The sequence below is a fragment of the Phocoena sinus genome, chromosome 13 (genome assembly GCF_008692025.1).
Source record: "Phocoena sinus isolate mPhoSin1 chromosome 13, mPhoSin1.pri, whole genome shotgun sequence".
Classification (NCBI taxonomy): Eukaryota; Metazoa; Chordata; class Mammalia; order Artiodactyla; family Phocoenidae; genus Phocoena; species Phocoena sinus.
The window spans coordinates 54,698,275-54,721,981 of NC_045775.1; the positions used below are offsets into that span (position 1 = coordinate 54,698,275).

The following is a 23,707-nucleotide window of genomic DNA, read 5'->3' on the forward strand; positions in this document are numbered from 1 at the left end:
TCCCCTGCATTGGCAGGCGGATTCTTAACCACTGCGCCACCGGGGAAGTCCCAGGTGGGCACTTTAAATCTCCAGTCTTAATTTGCCTCCTGTGGGAAATGGAAATAATGAAACTTGTGACGCTGTGTTTGGAGAGCCATAGGTGACAACGGAGTAAAACATTTCTTACAGCTGATAAGGCCAAAGTTAAAATAATCATGATACCAATTTCTACAATACTCTTCCATGATTTTGTAATGAAACAGCATTAAAAGAGTTAATCCTTGAGATTGTGTCTAATCCATTGGAACATGCTTTTCATATCATTTCATTGAAGCCTATTTTATTTAAAATCTAGCCAAAATTAGCAGTGTATTAGGCAATATTTAGAATGATGTTTGTAAAACGTACTGAGGGATTTTTTACTCTGAATTATTACAGCTGTTCCAACATTGGAAAGCATGGGTTTCTCCTAATGCAATAAAAATGATATTTAGTTCAGCATAAAATGATTTTTAATGTTAAAAGGTGAACAAGGAAGATATGCACAACATGATGAGAAATTACTGAAAAGAAATAATTTTTTTAAATGAGAATCTTCCTGGAGTTGTGTGGTCTGTTACTCTAAGATTCTAATTAATCATTCATTTATCCCGCATTTTTTTAAACCCTCAAATGAAAAAAACAAAACAAAACAAAACAAAAAACCACATACAAGACCACAGTCTCTTTCTTTGAGAAGGTTAGAAACAGATCTGCTTTTTTGGTAAGGCTTTGATTAGTGGCAAATATTGAGGTTACCTCACCGTTTGGGGTTTTTTAAGGCAACTAACATACTCTTTGCTTTTGCAAATGATATAAATTCCTGACTTGGGAACCCCCTTGCAATCCTCAACTTCAAAATTAAGTAAATGATTTTAAAAATTCAGCTTCCTAAGTTGAAAGGGCAAATACTGGCCTTTTCTTGTACTTGGTACTCTTAAAGCATGTCTATAGAGTTAGTTCATATCCTGAGAGAATCACTCATAACTGTTGCTCATGAAGCTACATAGGAATGGAGCACTTTTATATGAAGGCACCGTGTTAGACACTGTGGGTTATAAAAAGAGATAAAAGACCTATGCCATCTGCCCTTGAAAAATTTATGATCAAACTGGAAAGACAGTTGTATGTATAAAATATACACAAAGATGACTGTCAATATATAGGACCAGACCAAGCGGGCAGAACATTGCACCTTACAGGAGTTCCCGGGGACACAGCTTGCCGCTTGCTGGGGTGACCCAGGAGGGCATCTGGGTCTAAAGGATTTTAGCTGGGCTTCCAAGGGCCTGAATGCCCCTTGCCCTCTGTGCTGCCCCCAAACACCCCAGTATATAGAACAACTTCAGGTTTGATCTGAGGGCCAGTGTTGTGTTTTCCAAAGCTCAGTGATGTAGTTGAAATTCTGGCCTCCCAAAGAAAGAGTTTAAGGAGAAGCCTGGTGTTTTTTTTTTTTTTTTCGGTACGTGGGCTTCTCACTGTTGTGGCCTCTCCCGTTGCGGAGCACAGGCTCCGGACGCGCAGGCCCAGCGGCCATGGCTTACGGGCCCAGCCGCTCCGCGGCATGTGGGATCTTCCCGGACCGGGGCACGAACCCGTGTCCCCTGCATCGGCAGGCGGACTCTCAACCACTGCGCCACCAGGGAAGCCCCCCTGGTGTTCTTTAACTACAAAACACATGGGTCTCTGGTGGAGAGGAGTCCCTTCCTTTAACCAAGCCCGCAGCAAAGAACGGACGGCCTCATGGAATGTGTGTGGGGAAATCGTATTGTAAATACGTTTAACGTACTCAACTTCACCTCTACACATTTGGCACCAAAGCATAAAACAAAAAACACCATATATATATATATAAAAAATATATTAATAAAATATATATTATATATATATATATATAGAGAGAGAGAGAGAGAGAGAGAGGACCCTTAAATGCTGTGGGCAATTCCACCTGTCATCCCATGGAAGTAGCAGAGAGCCTGAGAATGCAGATGTGATTCAGATGTGCCTTCAGGTGCTTCTGGGTCTCTCACAGTTGAAGGCTAGCTCCCTGCGGTGTCACACCAGTGTTCACAGATACCATTGATCTTTCTTGTGCATTGCTCCTAACTACAAATCAGATCCTTCTTCTTCTGCTCCAACGCTGGATGAAGTACTGCAGTCTTGAATTTACTGAGAGCTTGTCTCCAAAGTGACATTTTCCTAAGGGATTTTTCAAGGGAAAATTTGACATGAAGCCATTTTTGCCTTATATGCTGACTTTTGTGCCTAACCCATGAGTGAGACAGACTTCTGTTTATCCCTAGTGAATAGTTTTCTTGTTTACACATAATGGTCAGTTCTTTGATAGCAGAATCCATTTTATGAGCTCTGGCTCTAGACACAGGTCTGTTGAATAAAACTGTGGTGTTGGAGAGGTTCTATCTATAATCTGCACTGTCCAATATGGGCTATGAAGCACTTCACATGTGGCTAGTGCCACTGAGGAACTGAATTTTAAATTTTATTTAATTTTCATTAACAACTTTAAAGAGCCACATGTAGCTCATGGCTACCATATCGGACAGTTCAGGTCTAGAACATCAGGCCCTGTTGGGCTTATGTTTGGTCTAGATCTCCAGGGAGTATTGTAGTAGCAGAAGTTCCTGTTTGAACCTAAGCCATGTTCCCCCTCAAATTCAGGAAAGTCTAGGCACCTCCTCAAGGCTAGTAGAGTAGTGGAGGCCTATTCATAGAAGAGACCAAGGTGCCCTTGGGAAAGAACTCACCCCAGGGGAAAAAAATGTCTACAAGGTTTGTTTCAAGAAGACAGGCAAGCTTCAGAAGAAAGTGGCAGCTCTGTGGTCATTTCTGTGTTGTCACTGACATTGTCCCAGGCCCAGCTCAATGGAGGCATTCCTGAATCTCAGAACAAGGGGCTGCAATACACACCCTGCACCCCGTGATCCCCACTCCCTGGAGCATTGAAGGACAAGGCAGCGGCAGCGCAGGGAGCATTCAGTCACCCATTCGGCCAACATTTCCTGAGCTTCTCCTAAGTGCCAGGCATGGTGCCAGATGCCAGCAGCGTTGACAGCTGCTGCAGCACCTGCCTGGGCCTCAGCCTTCAGCAACCTCTGTACAGTTGTCAGCAGTGACACTGATGCCACTGACGAGCATCAGGGGCACCGCTGTCCATTTCGGAACTACAGTGATGATCAGAAGCATTTTTTCTTTTTATGATTAACACCACTGTGTTTATGTGTTTGTTTAACCTGTAAGTGGCTGGTCTCCTGTGAACAGCCTTGGGTTCACCTGAAGTCAGTCTTGAAGGAAGGCACATTCTCCTTTGTCTTATCTTCAAAAAGCCAACCTACTCCAGAAAGCATCAGAAAGCAAGAGATTTTACTGGGAGGAAGAGCATTTTACCACACATTACTTGAGAAACAAAGGACTAAAAATCCCTGTTAGATATTTTTTCTCCCCAAATTCTTCTTTAGCTTGTAGCCTTCTCCAACCCTCTCCTTGGCTGCTTCTTAAATCTCCCTAATTTCCTTCCTATGCAGAGCTATTTGACCTGTACCAGCTCTCCCAGGGGGATTTTTAAAGCATTCATCCAGCAAAGGTCATTTCCTCCACAGGGAAGATTCTGCCCCTAAGAGAAATAAGAATTCTCTATCATTTCAATTTCTAGTTTCTTTAACACCCTGTGTCATTTTCCAGAAGAACTCAAGGCAGCCAAAAAGTGAGGACATCAAGACGGGTGGGGAGGAAAATGCCAGAACCTTCTGGCTCTTTCTATCTTCAAGACTCAGGTTTAATGTTTCCTCTGCAACTTCCCCAACAACTTAATTTTAAAGAAGATGCCTCCTGGCTCTCAATGTTCTTTTACCTGTTTGTCTCCTTGCTTAATGTTCATCTCTCCTGCCAAATGATCATTTCCATCAGGGCGGGTACCATACTGATCGTGTTCACTACTGCATCCCAAGCACGTAGGTTGGGGCTTGTCACAATAAATAATGAATGGATGTCTGTCAGATGAATGAATGGTAGACAGATGCAGTATTCGTTATCTACTGCTGGGCAACAAACTATCCCAAAATTTATAGGCTTAAAACAACAATGAACAATGATTATCTCATACAGTTTCTGCTGGTAAGGAATCTAGGAGCAGCTTTACTGGGCGTTTCTAACTCAGGGTCTCTCACGATGTGACAGTTAAACTACCTGCCAGCACTGCAGTCATCTGAAGGCTTGGTTAGGGCTCCATAATGAGTGCCTTCTTTGTATCTGGAAACATTTTTTAGGGGAATCAATTTCTCTTTACTCAGAGGTACTGTGCAAAGGAAAAGAGCATTAGGACAGACAGAAGGGCCTTACCAACTCTAAGATCCCACCACTTACCAGCTCTATGATCTCTTTGTATAAGTTTTGACAAGTCTGACCCTCATTTTTCTCTTCTGTAACATGGGGTTGCACAAATCTTCTTTGCAAGACACTCGTAAGGATTAAGCAAAAGAAGGCTCATAAGGCAGAGTGCCCGGTGTGTGATAAGAGCTCAATAAATGGTTGCTGTTAGAACTACATCAGAGTGACGTCTCCCTCACCTGATGTTTTATACTCTGGACCTCAGCTTAGCAGTTCTGAGGCTACCTGAATAGTGGAGCTGGCAAGGTTCTCTTGTTGCCGATGAGAAAAACAAGTCCAGAGCACTCAGGGGGCTTGTCTTCACTGCTTGCTGCGATCCTGAGCAGGGCTCTCCGAGGACACTGGGCAGGAATCATTTCAGGAAGGGAGGGTCACCAGCAGCTACTGCTAGAGGCAAAACAACCACTTAGGCCTGAATGAGCTTGCTCGGCTGTGATTCTGGGGAATCCTGAGAGCCTTACTAATCATCCCGTCTTGTTATTGTTGTTGTTTGGGTTTTCTAGGTTTTGTTTTGTTTTTTGTTTGTTATGGTGTTTTGTGGGGAGGGGGGTTGTTCATTTACATTTTTTACGGTTTTCCTCACTGGGCAGGCTCCTGCTTTGATTATTCAACGAGGCTGTCACATCCTACTTTCTGGGTAGACGTTCAGCCACTTGCAAATGTGAGACTATGAGACGGTTTGCATTCGCCGGGGTTCAGACTGCCTTCCATTCACCTGAATGGCTTCCATCTTTAACCCAAAGAGCACACACTTCTATTCTGAAGCCATTCTAGAACCTATGACAAACCACCCAGGGCTCTAGAGGAGAAAGGGGCCAGATTTTCTCTTTCCCAGAAAAAGTAACTCCCTGGAGTGAACAAGGAACAAAGCACTGGACACTTTTTAGGTCAGAAGGGTAGGATGGAGTGCTCTGAACAGGCTTTTATGAACAACTCTGTATATGAGACACCACCATGAAAGTTAAAGAGAAAGTTGATCTGTGTTCACACTGCAATAGGATCAAGGTCCAGCCCACTCCACCCATGGCCTAAAAGAGGGAAAACTACTTATGCATGAAGTTGTACAAGTGGGGTGTCTATACCAGGAGAGCACCACTGAGACTAGCAAGTTCTGGGCGGCTGCTTGTTTGTAATGAGTGGTGGACACCACAGAATCAGGCTCCACAACATCACTCGCCCACCTGATGCAGGGTGTGCTGTTCCCACCAGGAGAGTCACTCTGGAGACGCGGCCCTCCCTCTAGAAGGCACCTGGGAAGAATTCAAAGAAAATGTCTGGAAGGACAGCATATTCGCCCTGCAGGACTGGGACTTGGAAGGCTGGTTCTAAGGTGAGAGAGGGAACTGACAGCAGGCATAGATCATTCTTAAAGTGATCTGATATTGCCATTTTAGAAAACTAAGGCCCAGGGAGATGAAGTCAACTGCTTAAAATCACAGTTTGCCATAATCCTGCTTCCTAGGCCAGGACTCTGCAGGAGAAAAACCAGGAGCAGGAGAAGGCAGCATGAGAAGTAGAGGTGAGATGGGAGTTTCCGAGGCTGCTGGAGAGGCACTGAAAGGCAGGGAGCTGGGCACTCCAGATACTTCATGTGTTTTCCAGGGATTATCCCAGTTTAGAGAGGATAATGAAGACAACCTTCCAAGAAATTGATTTTGCTTCAAGCATAAGGAAAAAAGATGCAGGGCTTCCCTGGTGGCGCAGTGGTTGAGAGTTCGCCTGCCGATGCGGGGGACACGAGTTCGTGACCCGGTCTGGGAAGATGCCACATGACACGGAGCGGCTGGGCCCGTGAGCCATGGCCGCTGAGCCTGTGCGTCTGGAGCCTGTGCTCCGCAGCGGGAGAGGCCACAACAGTGAGACGCCCGCGTACCGCAAAAAAAAAAAAAAAAGATGCAGACATAGAGAAGGGCCTATTCAATTTAGTTAGATGCCCAAAAAAGAGAAGGGCTGAGATGAAGTACTGTCTGGTGACCTTGGGAGGCTGTATGCAAATACAGTAGTCTGATGGAAGAATTGCAGGCAGTTCAGATCCATAGAGCTGTTTCCAGCAGAAAGTATGTTTTAAGTGAATAGAGATAAATTGGTCATCTGTGGTATCTAAGAATGACATGGTTATCCAAAGACAGGTGCCAAAGGCCAACTTTGCCAGGCATGCCCACCACCCACACTCCCAACAGCCATTGGCTTGCAGGGATGACTCACCCATGGGTCCTGAGATTCTCCACCTTGCAGAGGACTGCTCATCCCTATGAAATGGGGAAGGGCAAGAGTCCCTAAGGGCCTCCATATTAGGTCAGCAAATGGGAATATGGACCATGAGAGGAATGGAGTGGGGACAATAAGGAGGATGAGGATGCTGGACCCCAAGTTCCCCTAAATGTATTGGGATCGCACTCATACGCTGAAGCAGGTACCTGAACAGTCCATGTGGAGGAGGGACAGTGCATGTATTTGGCTCCCTGGCGGGCAGGAAGCTGAACTGAGGCTGAACTGCAGAGTCGAGCCTGCGGCATCTGTGACCATCACGAAGGCTGAGGAGAACAGAGAGAGGGCACTGATTTCTGCAAGGTAGACTTGGTTCTGCGAGGTAGACTCTTGTCCTCACAGCCAGACCCTCCAGTTTCTGGCCTCCTCTTCACCACCACACGCCCAAGAGGATGAGCGTCCTCCTTCCAATAACAGACCAGTAATTTAATGTGGGAGTTGTGGGTAGTAGTAGACACCAAGGCCAAGTGGAACCTGGCTTGGCTCTGCTGCTAGGGAACTTTCTCTCCATCCAGCCCACCCATTCCCCCGGCCCTCTTCACTTTAGACCGTGTGCTGCAGCCATAAACAGCCCTTGAGTTTTAGTGACTGAAAACACAAAGGTTTACATCATGCTCATCACTACATGTCTCTCTCAGGTCGGTGGAGAGTGTTGGGCTCTGCATCATCTTCATTCAAAGATCCAGGCTGAGGGAGCCTCCATCGTTTAGAAAGTCACCAGTCACCCTGGCAGTAAGCACTCAATAAATGGACCTAGCGTTCTCATTCTGGAGTTGGTTCTGTTGAAGATGGTGTAATCAGGGATAGAGAGGATGAGCATATTCAGCACAGGGCAGTGGGAAAGCCAAACAACAAAGGTTCAGGAGACTGATTCCCCCTTTTGAAACTGCCAGTTTCTAGCTGTGTGACCTAGGACACCTCATACGTGTTATGAACTGTTTCTGTGGCCTTGATTTTGGTCACTGTGATGATTAAATTATCCTCAGTGTGAGTGTGCATTAAGATGTAGGCTTTGACCATAAAAAGAAATGAAATTCAGTTATTTGTAGTGAGGTGGGTGGACCTAGAGACTGTCATACAGAGTGAAGTAAGTCAGAGAGAGAAAAACAAATACCGTATGCTAACACATATATATATGGAATCTAAAAAAAAAAAAAAAAAAAAAAAAAGTTCTGAAGAACCTAGGGCAGGACAGGAGTAAAGACGCAGACATAGAGAATGGACTTGAGGACACAGGGAGGGGGAAGGATAAGCTGGGACAAAGTGAGAGAGTGGCATGGACTTATATATACTACCAAACGTAAAACAGATAGCTAGTGGGAAGCAGACACACAGCACAGGGAGATCAGCTCGGTGCTTTGCGTCCACCTAGAGGGGTGGGATAGGAAGGGTGGGAGGGAGACACAAGAGGGAGGAGATATGGGGATATATGTTTATGTATAGCTGATTCACTTTGTTATAAAGCAGAAACTAACACACCATTGTAAAGCAATTATACTCCAATAAAGATGTTAAAAAATTATTTTTAAAGATGTAGGCTTTGTCATCAGGCATAACACATTCTGGCTCTCAGTTCATTGGTGATTCTCAGGTCATTGGTGATGAGCCTGGTCATCTAGAGCTTTGGCCCAAGCAGGACTCAGGCTCACCTCCATTCCCAGGTGGGAAGGAGCCAGGTGGCAGCCTTGTGTGGTCCTCGGACTCACGCTACACTCACTTGATCAACGAGAAATACCTGTAGCCATAGTATCCTGTGGCCTCTGGTCTCAAAAGGGTTCAATTTCTGCTGAAAACACTGTAAAAAGAAATCTCTCTGCTTGTCAAACAACACTTTGTAAGCTTCAGAGGGTGTGGACACTGAGACTTCCTTTCTTCTGTTCCTTTTCTGAAATGCAAAGGGCAGCTGATGGGCCAAGAGGCTGTTCCAGATCAAAGCCCTCCTGACAAGCTTCCCACGGACTTGCCAGCACACAGCCTCCTGAAGCACCAAGATGCCCGGGCCAGTCTTTCCAGTCAGGAGTCTCACCTGGACAGGAAGAACAGACAGGCTTCCTAAAAGCATTTGATAAAGCAGAAGAGAACATTTTTTAAAAATCAGACCTTTAAAAAGAGACACTCTCAAACAGCGCTAGGAGAAGCGTGCATTGGAGAGCCTGGATGGCAAGACGTTTGGCAAAAAGCATCAAAAGCATCAAAAGTGCATCTGCCATTTGAGCTGGGAATTCCACTTCCAGGAACTTACCCCAAGGAAACAGTCTAAGATATGCCTAAAGACTGAGATGCCAGGGAATACATTACAGCCTATTTAGAATAGGGAAAAAGCTGGAAACAACTTAAAGGAGAGCAGCTTCAATAAATAAGTGTGATCATAAGAGGAATCTTACCTAGGCTGCCACTACAAGTGATGCCCCAAAATATTGTAAAATGAAAGAAAGGAGAAAAGAAAGGTGGGGGGAGAGGAAGAGAAAGGTTTGTAAAAACGTATGAAGGACACATTTCAAGAGGTAGTTGTGGGATTATGTGTACATTTTATTGTCTTCCTTTTGCTGCTCAGTACGTTCTAATTTTTCTTTTCTTTCTTTTTTTTATTAATTTATCTTCAGGAAACATAAACACATTCAATCTTTCAACAAATATGTATTGAGTAACTACTAGGTATCAAGGGCTGTGCTAGGTTGGTACTGAGAGCTAAGATTCCTGCCCACCAGAACTTTTGGTTTATTAATACTTGTACAATTTTTTAAATTTTTAATTGTATTATTTAGTACTATAGTACAAATAGTACTAATCATACTACTTAGGTAATTTTCAGTCTAGAGTCCAGAAGGTGAGTTATACCAGAGGCTCTCCAAACGTTTTAGTCTACGAAGCACCTTGCAGTGCTGAAACCCGTGGCCCTCCTGCCTCTTTCTCCCACACCCTATTCCTGCTTGTCATGACAAACCAAGCAAAAGCTTTGGCAGGGCAGTAGGGAAAGCAAGACCTGCTTTTGGAGAAGGCTATACTTTTGTTAAATATCAAAAGGCATTACTAATTTGTGTGGAAAGCAGGATACCTGTGGTGAGAGATGGAACAATGGGATGAAGAGAAAGGGTGGCTGTGGTACCAGCCCTGCTGAGGCGTCTGGGTGGCTTTCAGAAAGTCATTAACGTCTCTGTGCCACACTTCCCTTGTGGGAACGTCTGCCCTGCCTGTATGTCTAATCGTATGAAAAGAGGAAAACATACCTGCCCTGTCTACCTGCATGGGGAGTTGCCCCAGGATGGGCCGTGTTTATATCCCGTGGCCAGAGCTGGTTGGACTGGGAGTGGACACCACCCTCACCCAGGCACAATCAGACTTCCTCTCCTGGGATTTTAGAATAAGCACCAGGAGGTTCAGGCTCAGTCTGGGTTGATTTTTTTTTTTTTAAACTTTACTCTTTTTATTAATACATCCCAACCTTTTTATTTTATTTTTTTACTGGAGTATAATTGTTTTACAATGTTGTGTTAGTTTCTGCTGTATAACAAAGTGAATCAGCTGTATGTATACATATGTCCCCATATACCCTCCCTCTTGGGGCTCCCTCCCACCCTCCCTATCCCACCCCTCTAGGTGGTCACAAAGCACTGAGCTGATCTCCCTGTGCTATGCTGCTGCTTCCCAGTAGCTATCTATTTTACATTTGGTAGTGTATGTATGTCAATGTTACTCTCTCACTTCGTCTCAGCTTCCCTTCCCCACCCCCACCACATCCTCAAGTCCATTCTCTACATCTGCATCTTTATTCCTGTCCTGCCACTAGGTTCATCAGAACCTTTTTTTTATTTTTAGATTCCATATATATGTGTTAGCATACGGTATTTGTTTTTCTCTTTCTGACTTACTTCACTCTGTATGACAGTCTCTAGGTCCACCCACCTCACTACAAATAACTCAGTTTCGTTTCCTTTTATGGCTGAGTAATAGTCCATTGTATATATGTGCCACATCTTTATCCATTCATCTGTCAATGTAAGGCCAGACACTATAAAACTCTTAGAGGAAAACATAGGCAGAACACTCTATGACATAAATCACAGCAAGATCCTTCTTGACCCACCTCCTGAAGTAATGCAAATAAACCCCAAAATAAACAAATGGGACCTAATGAAATTTAAAAGCTTTTGCACAGCAGAGGAAACCATAAGCAAGATGAAAAGACAGCCCTCAGAATGGGAGAAAATATTTGCAAATGAATCAACTGACAAAGGATTAATTTCCAAAATATACAAGCAATTCATGCAGCTCAATATCAAAAAACAAACAACCCAATCCAAAAATGGGCAGAAGACCTAAATAGACATTTCTCCAAAGAAGATATACAGACTGGCAACAAACACATGAAAGGATGCTCAACATCACTAATCATTAGAGAAATGCAAATTAAAACTACAATGAGGTATCACCTCACACCGGTCAGAAAGGCCATCATCAAAAAATCTACAAACAGTAAATGCTGGAGAGGGTGTGGAGAAAAGGGAACGCTCTTGCACTGTTGGTGGGAATGTAAATTGATACAGCTACTATGAAAAACAGTATGGAGGTTCCTTAAAAAACTACAAATAGAACTACCATATGACCCAGCAATCCCACCCCTGGGCATATACCCTGAGAAAACCATAATTCAAAAAGAGTCATGTACCACAATGTTCATGGCAGCTCTATTTATAATAGCCAGGACATGGAAGCAACCTAAATGTCCATCGAGAGATGAATGGGTTGATTTTTTTAAGGAAGAAATGAAAAACCTTAGTTTCTGGGCTTGGCCAGAGAGGAAGCTGGCCAGAGAAGAAGCTGGGCTACAGAAGAACAGAGCAGCTTGCTGGGAGAGGCAGAGCTGAGAGACAATCCTGATGGATTTCCAGTTCCTGAACCCTGGCCTGGCCTGGCCTGAGGCTAAGCTTTATGCCTATCTTCAAGTCTAAGGAAATGCTTTTATCTTTTTACCATAAATTCCCCAATTTTACTCATGCTAGCTTAAATGGTCTCGGCTTCTCATAACTGAAGAGCTCTAATGAATACCCTTGCTCACAAAGCTTCTATGAAAATCAGATAGATTCATTTTACAGAAAACATTTGAAAACTCCTTTTAAAAGACTCCTGAATTTGCAGTTAGGGCACGATCTCAGGTTCTGACTGTTTTTTTTTAATCCCCAAATTCAAAAAATTCTGCTGATTTCAATCCCACCCTCACCACAGGTTCAAAAGTGCATGTTGTATTCAATGTCTGGGTTTTCAGAGGGGAGTTGCTGTACCACAAAGTAACATGATCCTTGGATTCTGTATTACAGTTGATAACCCTGGCTGCTCTATCAACAGGCCCCCAATTCTCAGTGATTTGCAAAATAAAAAGTTAATGCCCACTTCCTGTCAAAGTTCAAGGGTGTTGGCAAGAAGCTGTGCTCCACCCCGTTATCTGGGAACCTAGGTTTCTTCTACCAAGTGCTCTTGCCACTTGGCATACCTTACTTCCAGAGTCTCAGAGTTCTCCACCGGATCCTCTGTACCCAGCCAGCAGATAAGGGAAGAGCAAGTGAGAACACAGAGATCTCCTGGGATGTTGTTAAGAATCCAGGCCTGAAAATGGCAGACTTTATTTCCATTCATATGCCACTAGTATTCAGAACTCAGTCACGTAGCCCCACCTAACTATGAGAGAGGCTGGGAAAATATAGGCCACGTACATGTCCATAAGGAAAAGGAAATGCTAGTGAACATAGCAGTCCCTGACTCCATTGTTCAGCCCTTCTTCCCCAACTCCTGTTTGGAGTTGTCTCTGGCCTGCTGTCATGGAACCAATAATCCAGAGACTGGCAAACGTCCTGTGGGTTAAATCCAACCCATGCCTGTTTTTGTAAATAAAGTTTTATTGGAACACAGCCATGCCCATATTGTCTTTGGCGGCGTTCCTGTGATAATGGCAGCGTTGAAAAATTTTGACGGAGCCCACAGTAACCCACAATGCCTGAACCATTTACTATCCAGACCTTTACAGAAAAATTTGACAATTCCTGCAAAAATACATCAGCTTTCCAAATTCCAAAAGTGTGTTGATCTCTCTTTCCCCTTGCAGTGCAGCATGCTGTGCTGGGCAAACCAGTGGATGAGACCACCTCTGGAGAAGGGTTCCGATGTGCTCGGGAAGAACTTGGATGCTCGCTTATTCCTCGGGTCATTGGGGCATTTTGGTCATTTTCGTAACATTGCTGAAGTTTTCCATGTTTTTAGGTTTAAGGAAACTTTCTGAATTCAATTCTTTTCACTTATTCAACTTCCAAATGAAGTTCCCGTATCACTTGGAAGTTTTATATGTTTTCAAAAATGGAAGAGAAAGCAGACAATGTGACTGTGGTAAACTAAATGACAAAAAAAAAAAAAACAGGGTTATAGGAAGAGCAAAAATTGGAAAGAGAGCTGAGAAATGTTATGGCAAGTCTCACAAACTGCAACCCCAACTCTACCCTGTAAAATCATTATTGTTGCTACTGAAAAAAAGATTAACTGCAAATATGATTTATTGCATAAGTTGTGCTATCTTTGTAAATTCAAAGATTATACGTCCCTTAGGTCATTTTTAACTAACAATAGCTATATGTTGCTTCATTTTCCTTTATTATATATAACGTTATTAAACTTTGCTCTATGATCAAGGCCTCTTGGATCCTTTATTTAACAAAGATTTTGAGACTTCAAAAGAGCCTGCCTCGGGCTTCCCTGGTGGCGCAGTGGTTGGGAGTCCGCCTGCCGATGCAGGGACGCGGGTTCGTGCCCGGTCTGGGAGGGTCTCACATGCCGCGGGGCGGCTGGGCTCTTGGGCCATGGCCGCTGGACCTGCGCGTCCGGAGCCTGTGCTCCGCGGTGGGGGAGGCCGCGACAGTGAGAGGCCCGCATACCGCAAATAAAAAAAAAAAAAAAAAAAAAAAAAAAAAAGAGCCTGCCTCCCCTCTCTGATGGCCTCTTCTTCCCTGGAGTTTCTGTGATTCACTGCAGCACCATCCAACTCCTGGCTGCTCTGCTGAGCCCTTCTGCGGTGTTTCTAAGGACATAGGTTTGGTTTCTAAAACACCAACACCTCCCCGCCTCTCCCAGTGCTCAGCAAAAGTTTCCACCTTCTGGTTTGGGGCTTTGGCCAGAGCCCACGCCCTGTTCGCAGATGCGCCGGAAGAGAGCCCAGGCCCTCTGGTGGAGGTGCTGTCTTCTCAGCCCATGGAGTGGCTGGTGGGAGGTGATGTGGATGCTGCCTCCCGAAAGTCACCGGGAGACTCTGGAGTTGGGGCTGGAAGATTTGCAGACTCTTCTCTGGCCTCCACCTGAAAGAGAAGTTCTAGGCTATGAAGCTTGTGACGACTTCTTGTTTCCTGCTTTGTGAGTCTTTTTCACTAATCCCCCTTTTTCATAGATCACAGGGCCACCTGGGATCAGAGCATCCCAGCACTCCAGCTGAGACCAGGGGAAATCTCTCTCTCCTCTGCCCCCAAAGGGTTCTGGTAAAATGTAAGCTTCATGAAGACAGGGACGTTTGTCTCTTCACTGATGGATTCTAGAACAGTCCTAGTACCTATTAGGTGCTCAATAAATATTTGCTGAATGAATGGCTCTTAGATGACTGACCAAATGGCACTTGGGAATGACTCTGTGTCTGCTTACTGATGATTCTTTTTTCATTTCTTAGACAAAAAACAAAAGCAAGAAAAAAAAACAAAACACAGGTTTTACTCAGGTAATATTTACACACAAAGAAACGTACAGGTCTTCAATGCACAATTTGATGAGCTTTGAAGATATATATTCCCTATGCAACCAATATTCCAATCAAGATTTATAATATTTCCATCATACCAGAAAATAACAGTGCCTTTTATTAATCAGCTTGGGGTCCTACCTTATATTATGTATTCCCCTTTAGAGTTCTCATTTCATTGTATCTTATTATACGAACTCATGTCAGCCTTCACCTACCAAAGTATAAGCTCAGTGAAGTTGGGGACACCATGACTCATCACGGCCTCTCCAGAGCCAGGTGGCTAAATAAATGTTAAAGAATGCACTCCTGGATAATCTGAAGATAAGGCTTACAACAAAGATGCACTGGGGTGCATGTGACCTATTTCTGAGTGAAGTGCTGGGTGGAGAGCACAGAGAGAAAATACAGGGTGGAGGAGAAGGAAAAGCCAGCTAAGTTGAAGACAGAACAGAACAGAGTTCAAGAAGTGCCAGACAATGGGACACACAGAGACCTCATAATTTTGTCGCAGGTCAGATCTACTTGCAAGCAAAAGGATTCCCTTCCCAATCATTCAATGAAAGATTAGCATGCTTCATCTCCACACCAAAACCCACACCCCAGGTTTGCTAGTTAACAGTGCTTTGCACCCCCAGTGGATGTTCAACACTAGCTTCTTCAATAGAATTTATTGAATACCTGTCTTATCCCACGATACAGCTGTACCTGACCCAAACAACTAGGACCCAAAGGACCCTTCAGGAAATGGACTAAGATCTGGAACCAACCAATAGCATCATGGTGCAGAATAGGGGCTTTGGAGCCAGTTGACTGCATTCAACTTCCAGCACCACTACTAGATTTGCGCCTCTGGGCTTGTTATTTAACATCTCTGTTCCACAGTGTTCGCATTTGTAAAGGAGGATGACCAGAGGGACAAGCTTCTTGTGAGGATTAATGAAAACAAAGTACATAAAGAGCTTAACACAGCCTAGCGTATACTAAGCGCGCAACGACGGTTCTCATTATTAGCAACTCTTGGAAAGTGAGCCTGACAAGAACACCCCCAGCTGCAGGAGCTGAGCAAAAAGTATCTCATCCATTCTGGGGTCAGCTACAGTATTGAGAAGATGTGGCCTCAGCAGGTCATAGTCCCAGCAGAGAGGGGACCTTGGAGAATCTGAAGGAGGCAGCAGAACAGCCCAACGAGCAGGGACAGAAAAAGCTTGGAATTCAGGGGCAGTGGAGATGGAAGATGAGCCTGGGAGAAATACTTAAAGAAAGGGTGGAAACTGAAAATGAGTGACTTGTCCAGAAATGTGGAGGCAGTTCTGCCTTCAAACCTAATACATCCAATTCCTTCCCCCCATGTTTTTCTAATTAGGCTACTGGTACACAGAAGGTATGTGCTCAACACTGGTACACGCACAAATACATCACGTGTTTGTCATGAGGAAAAGATTATGGTAATTAACACAGAATATTGAAAATACAAATGGAGGAAAAAGAATTTGTGATACATTTCCACGTTAGTGGTTCCCTGATAAAACGTGACTCTCAGCTCTATAAATCAGACTGATGATGAAATGCAAGTGTAAGTTGGTAAGGACTGGTGAGAGCTGGGGTCTGGAAACTTGAGCTAAGCATCACTGCATCCCTAGATCAGAGCAAAGCAGGGAGGGAAGAGGCATGTCTTGGATGAGAAGCTGGTTCCATGTAATTTTTTTCCTTTTTAGGCCACTTTCTCAATATCACAATTATTAATTATCCATTTCTATACTCCCTATTAGAAGGACTCCCTCCAGGGAAAAAGCAGTTGATGTTTAAAAAAATGTAGTTCTTTAAAGGCTTAGGCCTATGACTGTCCCCTCTGTGATGTTCTAAAAATGCTTCCCTTGGCAGTTCAGCTATGACTCACATGGCTCAGAATGGCATTTCAGGGAAATTGTTTTTCTCTGTCTCTGAAACTAGGCCTACAGTCTAGTCTCTGTTCTTGGTTTCTCTTGTTCAGCTGATAAGGCTTTATGGTGCCATCTTGGTGAAGGAATCAGAGTTATATCTGCAAATAGAACCCCTCCACTCCATCATGTGTCCCATTTGCTGTGGCAGAAGCCAAGGCTGAGGGCTCCCGCTTCTTGGTGAGTAGGCCTGGGACAATCTCTCTGGGCCCCAAAATTCCTGGTTGTCCTTCTCCACTGGGGTGGGCTGTTGCAGGCACCCGTGGGAGCAGGTGGCACTGCATCCTCCCTGGCACATTCAACTTTGGCTTAACACAGAAGCCATCTGACTTGGAGAATGAAGAAGGGATTCCTTCCCCAAGGGATTTGTTTAGCTGGCAGCAGTTCTGGTTAGAAATTTACCTGTTGGCACAGAAAGAAAAGAACAGAGTAATTCTGTCAAAGCTGTACAATCAAACTGGTCAGCCCTCTCTGAATGAAGGCCTAATGTTGGAGTTAGCTCCGTGCCCCCAGCAGGAACAAGTGGACCTATTATTGTATAAGAACAATTACCTGCATGCCAGGAGGCAGCGTGCTGCAGTGGAACCAACATGCTTTGCTTGTGTCCCATCACTGCCACTTTCCTGATAAGTGATCTTGAGAAAGTTATGTCAACTCTCCATGCTTCAAGTTTCTTATCTATGAAATAGAACTAGTAAAACCAGCCTCATGGGGTTTGGGGAGATGATTAAATGAGACGAGTCATGGAAAGTGGGCTGCAAAGTGCTTGACACATAGTAGGCCCTCATTATTGTTAGTTTCTCAACATATGTCTCTTCCCTGTTCCTTTCCCTTTCCTGCTGGCTCTCACAAAGGCAAGGAGAATGGAAAGAAATAAAAGTTACGAAGAATGAAAGGGTAACACAGGCAGGCAGGAAGACAGAGCTGGCAGGAAAAGTCTGATAAGGAAAGCTCAGGACATTCAGAAACCAGAACAATGATGGTGTTTTGTGTACTAGTAGGTTCTGCAGCGGATATCTGTGTATTTTTTCTGTCTGCTGAATGTCCTTCCTCCCTGTTTAAGTTTTCTGTTGCTGCATAACAAATTACTCCGAAACTTAGCAGCTTAAAGCAATGTACATTGATGACCTCACAGTTCCTATGGGTCAGGAATGTGAGTGTAGCTTAGCTGGATCGTCCAGCTCAGGGTCTCTCACAGGCTGCAATCAAGGAGTCGGCCAGGGCTGCCCTCACTCAAGGTTCAGGTGGGAAACATCCACTCCCAAGCTCTGTCAGTGGTTATTGGCAGGACTCAGGTCCTTGTGGGCTATTGGATTGAGGGTCTTAGTTCCTTACTGGCTATTGGCCAGAGGTGGTCCTCAGTTTCTTGCCACATGAGCCTTTCCATAGGGCAGCTTATAACATGGGAGCTGGCTTCATCCGAGTGAGCAAGGGAAAAAGGGGGAATCACAGACTTCAGTAAAATAATGTCAGAAGGAATATCCCATCACATTTGCCATATTCTATTCATTAGAAGTGAATCGCTAGGTCAAGCTCACACTCAAGGGGAGGGGATTACATGAAGGCCTAGACATCAGGAAGTGGTGATCTCTGGGAACCTAGAAGGCTGATTACCTCACTGCCCTTCTGGTGAGAGCAACCCTCCTCCCTCTATAAAGGCACACATGATTCTGGTAAGATCACTCTCCTTAATACCTGCCATCCCCACCCCACCCCACACTGGGATAACATGAGACCCAGGTCATCAATCATCACCACACATCCAGTTGGCCACGTGATTGGTCCAAGAAGTAGCCATGTGACCCAAGCTGGGCCAATCAGAGTCTCTCCCTGGGATTTATATATACTGAAACAAGGAGACAGAAGTTCTCTCTTTCACCTGAAATCACTAACATGGAATGATGTAGCCTGGCCATATCCTCTACCAACCATAAAAAAAGAACTCCAGTTGTACCAGGAACAATTGAAGACATCACATTTTGAAGCAGAGACAAAAGATCTGAGATTAAAAAGAGCACAAATAAACTAATGACATTTGTTTTTCACCCTTGAAGCTAGTTCCACCCCTGAAAGCTAATGTAACTCCCTTTTTCACTTGAGATAGTTTAAATTGGGTTATGTCTCCTGAAGCAAAAAGAAACTTGGTTAATTCAGCCTCAGTTTTTGCATCTGTAAAATCAAGGATCTAAACCAAATGATCTCCATGGCTTTTTCCACGTTTCAAATTCTAAGATTTGGACTTGAACCGTCTGATCATTTATCAAGAAACAGATTCTTCAGAAATGGGGAAAGAGTAGAAGGAGCAGCCTGAAGGAAGAGGAGTGCATAAGGGGGTCAGGGGCACTTCTATGACCTATGGAATCCAAAGACCAAGTCTTCCTTCTTCATAATTTAGCAAGGCTCCAAGTTTTAACTCAGAACCTTAAGAATGCCACCAAAAAGGACTCATGCCTTAGTGATCTAGGGTAAGACTCAGACATTTGCTTCTTTCACATGCTGCTGGAGCCATGATAATACTGTCTCAGGGACATGGGCTTTAGAGGCAGTAGCCCTGGGCTTAATAATTCTAATAATAAAATAATAATATCTAATGATTACTGAGTGTGTACTACACACATGGCAATATCTTACATCCCAGCTTCTTGACTTACTAGGTATGTGACCTTAGGCAAGTGACTTACCCTCCAGAAGCCTCTGCTTCTTCATCTGTAAAATGGGGGTAATAATAGTTCCTCTCACAGGGTTGTTGTGAGCACTCCTATGAGTCAATGGAGGTAAAGCACCAAGCACAGTGCCTGGCATGTGCTGTTCTTCTTCAAACGTTCTTCTTTGCCTTTTACACCCAGCTCAAATATCCTCCATTCCACAAACTGTCCCCAGTTGCCCTCCACCTCCTCTGTGCTCCCACAGCACTTTACTTCTGCCTGCTTTTCTAGCCCTATGGCCCTGCAATATATTCACCTATTCACCTAGTTATCACTCCTGGCCGACCATACCTTATTTATCTTTGGGTTCCTGAGGTCTAGATCCATGCCAAACACACAGTAGGATCTCAACAGATCCAAATGGGTTGATAAGCACAATATATATCAGCCTCTCAAGCAGAGGAGCAGACAGTCTGATTGGGAGCAGGACACACCCAACCAGGACACCACCTCGTTGGGCATTTAGGATTTTTGTCAGGCGAAATTCTGATGTGTGTCTGTAAAACTACTCCAATGAAACCACAATTTCTCAAGTGAAAAGTAGTAATTCCTCACAACTGGCAGGAGAACCCGTCAGTAGCCAGTGTGGAGCCCAGTGTTAACCAGGTGTGGTGCAGCTGGTTTGGAAGCCTACCAAAGAGACAGCAAGTAAACATGACGGTTGCCTGGGTGCACAAACACCAAACCAGCTTCTCATCACCTCATCCCTGAGACAGTCCAGTCTTCATCTGTGACACCCACAAGTGGTTACTTGTCAGCTCCTGTCAAGTGCAGCAGCAAGGGCCAACCACCCCCAAAATGCAGATCCTAAGGACAAAAACACAATAACAGCAGTTTTTATAGGAAGCTAAGCAGTGTGTGTGTGTGTTTGTGTGTGAGTGTTCAGAAAAAGTGGTCATTTTCTAAGGTGAGTATAAGACAAGGGACTGTGTTAAAAGAGGAAATATTTCTCCCCTTCTAAGACCACATTCTTCTCTCTAGCAAGAGGCTAGGCAGGGCTAGAAGGGAAAACTGGTTAGAATTTTGCACCCGCCCAACTAACTACAGAAAGACACCCTGGGGGACAGTCTGCTAGGCTACATGGAGCTGACCACATGGCACTTCATTTCTCACTCATGTGGGTCTCAGGGAAGCAGTGTGAAGTGCTCTTGGAATCTATAAGAAGAGTGAGGAAGGAAATTGGAAGCATGCCTGGCTGGGGTGGCATGAATAGAGGAATAAAAGATTTTAAATACAATTTTATCCCCTTGTGTGGATTGGAATTCAACTACAGGGCACAGTAGAGCTTACAGGATTACAGTGGGTGGTCTCCCCCATGACAGGAATTCAATAAAACTCTCTTACCCCCAATTCCTCTTCCCCATCTCTTTGTTTCTATTCATTCACTCATTCATTTATCTATACCCTGCCTGGTTCCCAAAAGCAATGCAGCCTCATATTCTACAGGCCCTGGGGAGCTACCAATGGTTTTTAAGCATGGGAGCTCCATGATCAAATATGACCTTTAGAGCATCTAGAATCAGTGATGAGGATGGAATTAGAGAAGACAGAGGCCAGCAGCCATCCAGATGTGTACTAACTAGTGGCTGTGGAGGAGAGAGGATGGAGATTATTTGAGAGGATAATCAGGATTTCTTGGCTGGGCCAGAATGTGGTTGGTGGAGAAAGAGCAAAAAATAACTAGAAAATTTCTTCTTTAGGTGATTTTGTGAATGATGACACTACCAAAGAAGATTGACAATACAGAGGAGGAGAATTTTGGAGAAGGGGAGATAAAAAGCACGAGGAACCACTTTAGTGAAAGATGCCATATAATGATATGTCCTGTTACCAGTGCAGGGGACAGATAATGTTGCTAACAGGGTCATTTTTTGCTCCAATGATCTGTTGTGGGTTGACCTCCAGCTGCATCATGTGAGGTTGCTCTGGTCCACATCTACAGCTGGTCTTAGATGCTGATCGTGCCCCATGGTATGATCACTATGGTCACTACAGGAACTTTGAGAGTGTAGGAATGGGGCAGTACAAGCCTAAGCCCACCCCTTAGAGACCACCCAGAAGACCTCTTTTACTGACAGTGGTCCCTGAGTGTACCACTTCCACATCTAAATATCTAGAGGTTGGACAGACATCCACTGGTAGTGGAAAACTGAGTACACAAGGGTAGGTAATCTGACTGTTGTGATCGTCCTCAGGCCCTGCCTTGAGTCTCTGCTCAAATCTGACCTTCTAGCCTGAAGGATGGAGGGGGAAGAGGAATCCTTTCCAAGCAGCCTAGTCTTCTCTCTTTTCCCCCCAAACACCTTCTGCCCATCTCAGAGCCCCTGCTCCTCCTTCCTTGTCCCCAGAAAGCCTTCCTTTTCCATACTGGGCAAGTCTATTAGCCGGGCAGCTTCCTGAGTGGGAGAGTTGTTATCTGTTGGAGCAGTCTACCTCTGGACTTGGTAGGCTGTCTGTCTCTTTGCTGCACACATAGAAAGCTTTCGTTCAGCTTGGAAGTTTTTTTGTTTGTTTTGTTTTGTATTGCTTATTTATTCTCACTTTGTTTTAAATAAAAGTTTGAGGGCTTCCCTCGTGGCGCAGTGGTTAAGAATCTGCCTGCCATTGCAGGGGACACGGGTTCGAGCCCTCATCTAGGAAGATCCCACATGCCGCAGAGCAACTAAGCCCATGCACCGCAACTACTGAGACTGTGCTCTAGAGCCCGCGAGCCACAACTACTGAGCCCACACATGCCACAACTACTGAAGCCCGTGCGCCTAGAGCCTGTGCTCCACAACAAGAGAAGCCACCGCAATGAGAAGCATGCGCACACAAGGAAGAATAGCCCCCGCTCACCACAACTAGAGAAAAGCCGGTGCGCAGCAACGAAGACCCAATGCAGCCAAAAATAAAATCAATTAAAGGGAGACCAGGCTAGGCGCGAGGACCTCGCGAGCTCCTCCACGTGGGCTCCCCTCCCCACTGCGGTGACCCCCGCTCCCACCGACTGGCCCCGAAACGGTGGCGGCGGTTTGTGGTCGTTGGTCCCAGGCATTTAGGACCAACAATTGAAGCCCCGAGGGGAACTGCAACTATGAATGAAGAAAATACAGATGGAACAAATGGATGCAGTAAAGTCTGAACTGGCACTCAGAATGAAGCAGCATTACTTACTTTGATGGAAAAGACTGGATACAACATGGTTCAAGAAAATGGGAAAGGAAGTTTGGTGGTCCGCCCCCAGGTTGGGAAGGTCCAACTCCACCTAGAGGCTGTGAACGTTTTGTAGGAAAAATACCTCGTGATATGTATGAAGATGAATTAGTTCCTGTATTTGAAAGAGCTGGGAAGACATACGAATTTCGACTTACGATGGAATTTAGTGGTGAAAATTGAGGTTATGCTTTTGTGATGTGTACTACAAAAGAAGAAGCCCAGTTAGCCATCAGAATTCTTAATAATTATGAGATTTGACCAGGGAAGTTTATCGGTGTGTGTGTAAGCTTGGATAATTGCAGATTATTTATTGGAGTTATTCTGAAGGAAAAGAAGAAGGAAGAAATCTTGGATGAAATGAAGAAAGTTACAGAAGGAGTTGTAGATGTCATTGTTTACCCAAGCGCCACTGATAAGACCAAAAATCGCAGTTTTGCGTTTGTTGAGTATGAATCTCACAGAGCTACTGCTATGGCTAGGAGAAAACTAATTCCAGGAACCTTCGACCTGTAGGGCCATACCATTCAGGTAGTTTGGACTGACCCAGAGAAAGAGGTTGATGAGGAAACCACGCAGAGTTAAAGTTCTCTATGTGTGAAATGTAATGATCTCAACTACAGAGGAAACAAAGCAGAATTCAATAAATTCAAACCTGGTGCAGTTGAATGAGTAAAGAAACTTAGAGATTATGCTTTTGTTCACTTTTTCAACCGAGAGGATGCAGTGGCTGCTATGTCTGTTATGAATGGAAAATGCATTGATGGAGCAAGTATTGAGGTAACACTGGGAAAACCTGTAAATAAAGAAAACACTTGGAGACAGCATCTTAATGGTCAGATTAGCCCCAATTCAGAAAACCTGATTGTGTTTGCTAACAAAGAAGAGAGCCACCCAAAAACTCTAGGCATGGCACCAACTCTTCCAGCTTGTCTCAATGGCCAGCATGGCCCAAGCCTCCCTGAAATTGAAAGATGCGCTTATCCATTTTTTCCTGGAACAAAGCTTACTTCAATTAGTATGTATTCTTTAAAATCCAATCATTTCAATTCTGAAGTAATGCATTTGGATTATTACTGCAACAAAAATAATTGGGCACCACCAGAGTATTATTTATATTCAACAACAAGTCAAGATGGGAAAGTACTCTTGGCATATAAAATCGTTATTCCTGCTATTGCAAATGGATCCCAGAGTTACTTCATGCCAGACAAACTCTGTACTACGTTGGAAGATGCAAAGGAACTGGCAGCCCAGTTTACGTTACTTCATTTGGACAGGGAACAAAATCTCTTCAGCCTGGACTTATGTAGAAGAATTTGGAGAAAATAAACAGGTCCTTTCTGATGTTGCTTGAGCTTATTCTCCTGCAGTTGATCTCATTCCTGTTGGCTTAATATTAAGTCCCA

General features: G+C 44.4%; 1 protein-coding gene and 1 pseudogene across 4 annotated transcripts in view; one reads left to right on the top strand and one right to left on the bottom strand.

Annotated features, from left to right (window-relative positions):
• Positions 1-12,275: 12,275 nt before the first annotated feature.
• LOC116764552 (insulinoma-associated protein 1-like) overlaps positions 12,276-23,707 on the bottom strand; it is a 33,458-nt gene continuing 22,026 nt past the window's right edge. For 2 of the 4 annotated variants that reach the window (XR_004352926.1, XR_004352929.1), the window contains one exon: positions 13,756-14,027. The gene's annotated coding sequence lies outside the window, so the exon portion shown is untranslated. Of the gene's footprint in view, positions 13,074-13,755; positions 14,385-23,707 lie in introns of those variants that run through there. The other 2 variants (XR_004352928.1, XR_004352927.1) reach the window with 2 other exon arrangements.
• Positions 21,943-23,632, top strand: LOC116764551 (annotated as a pseudogene).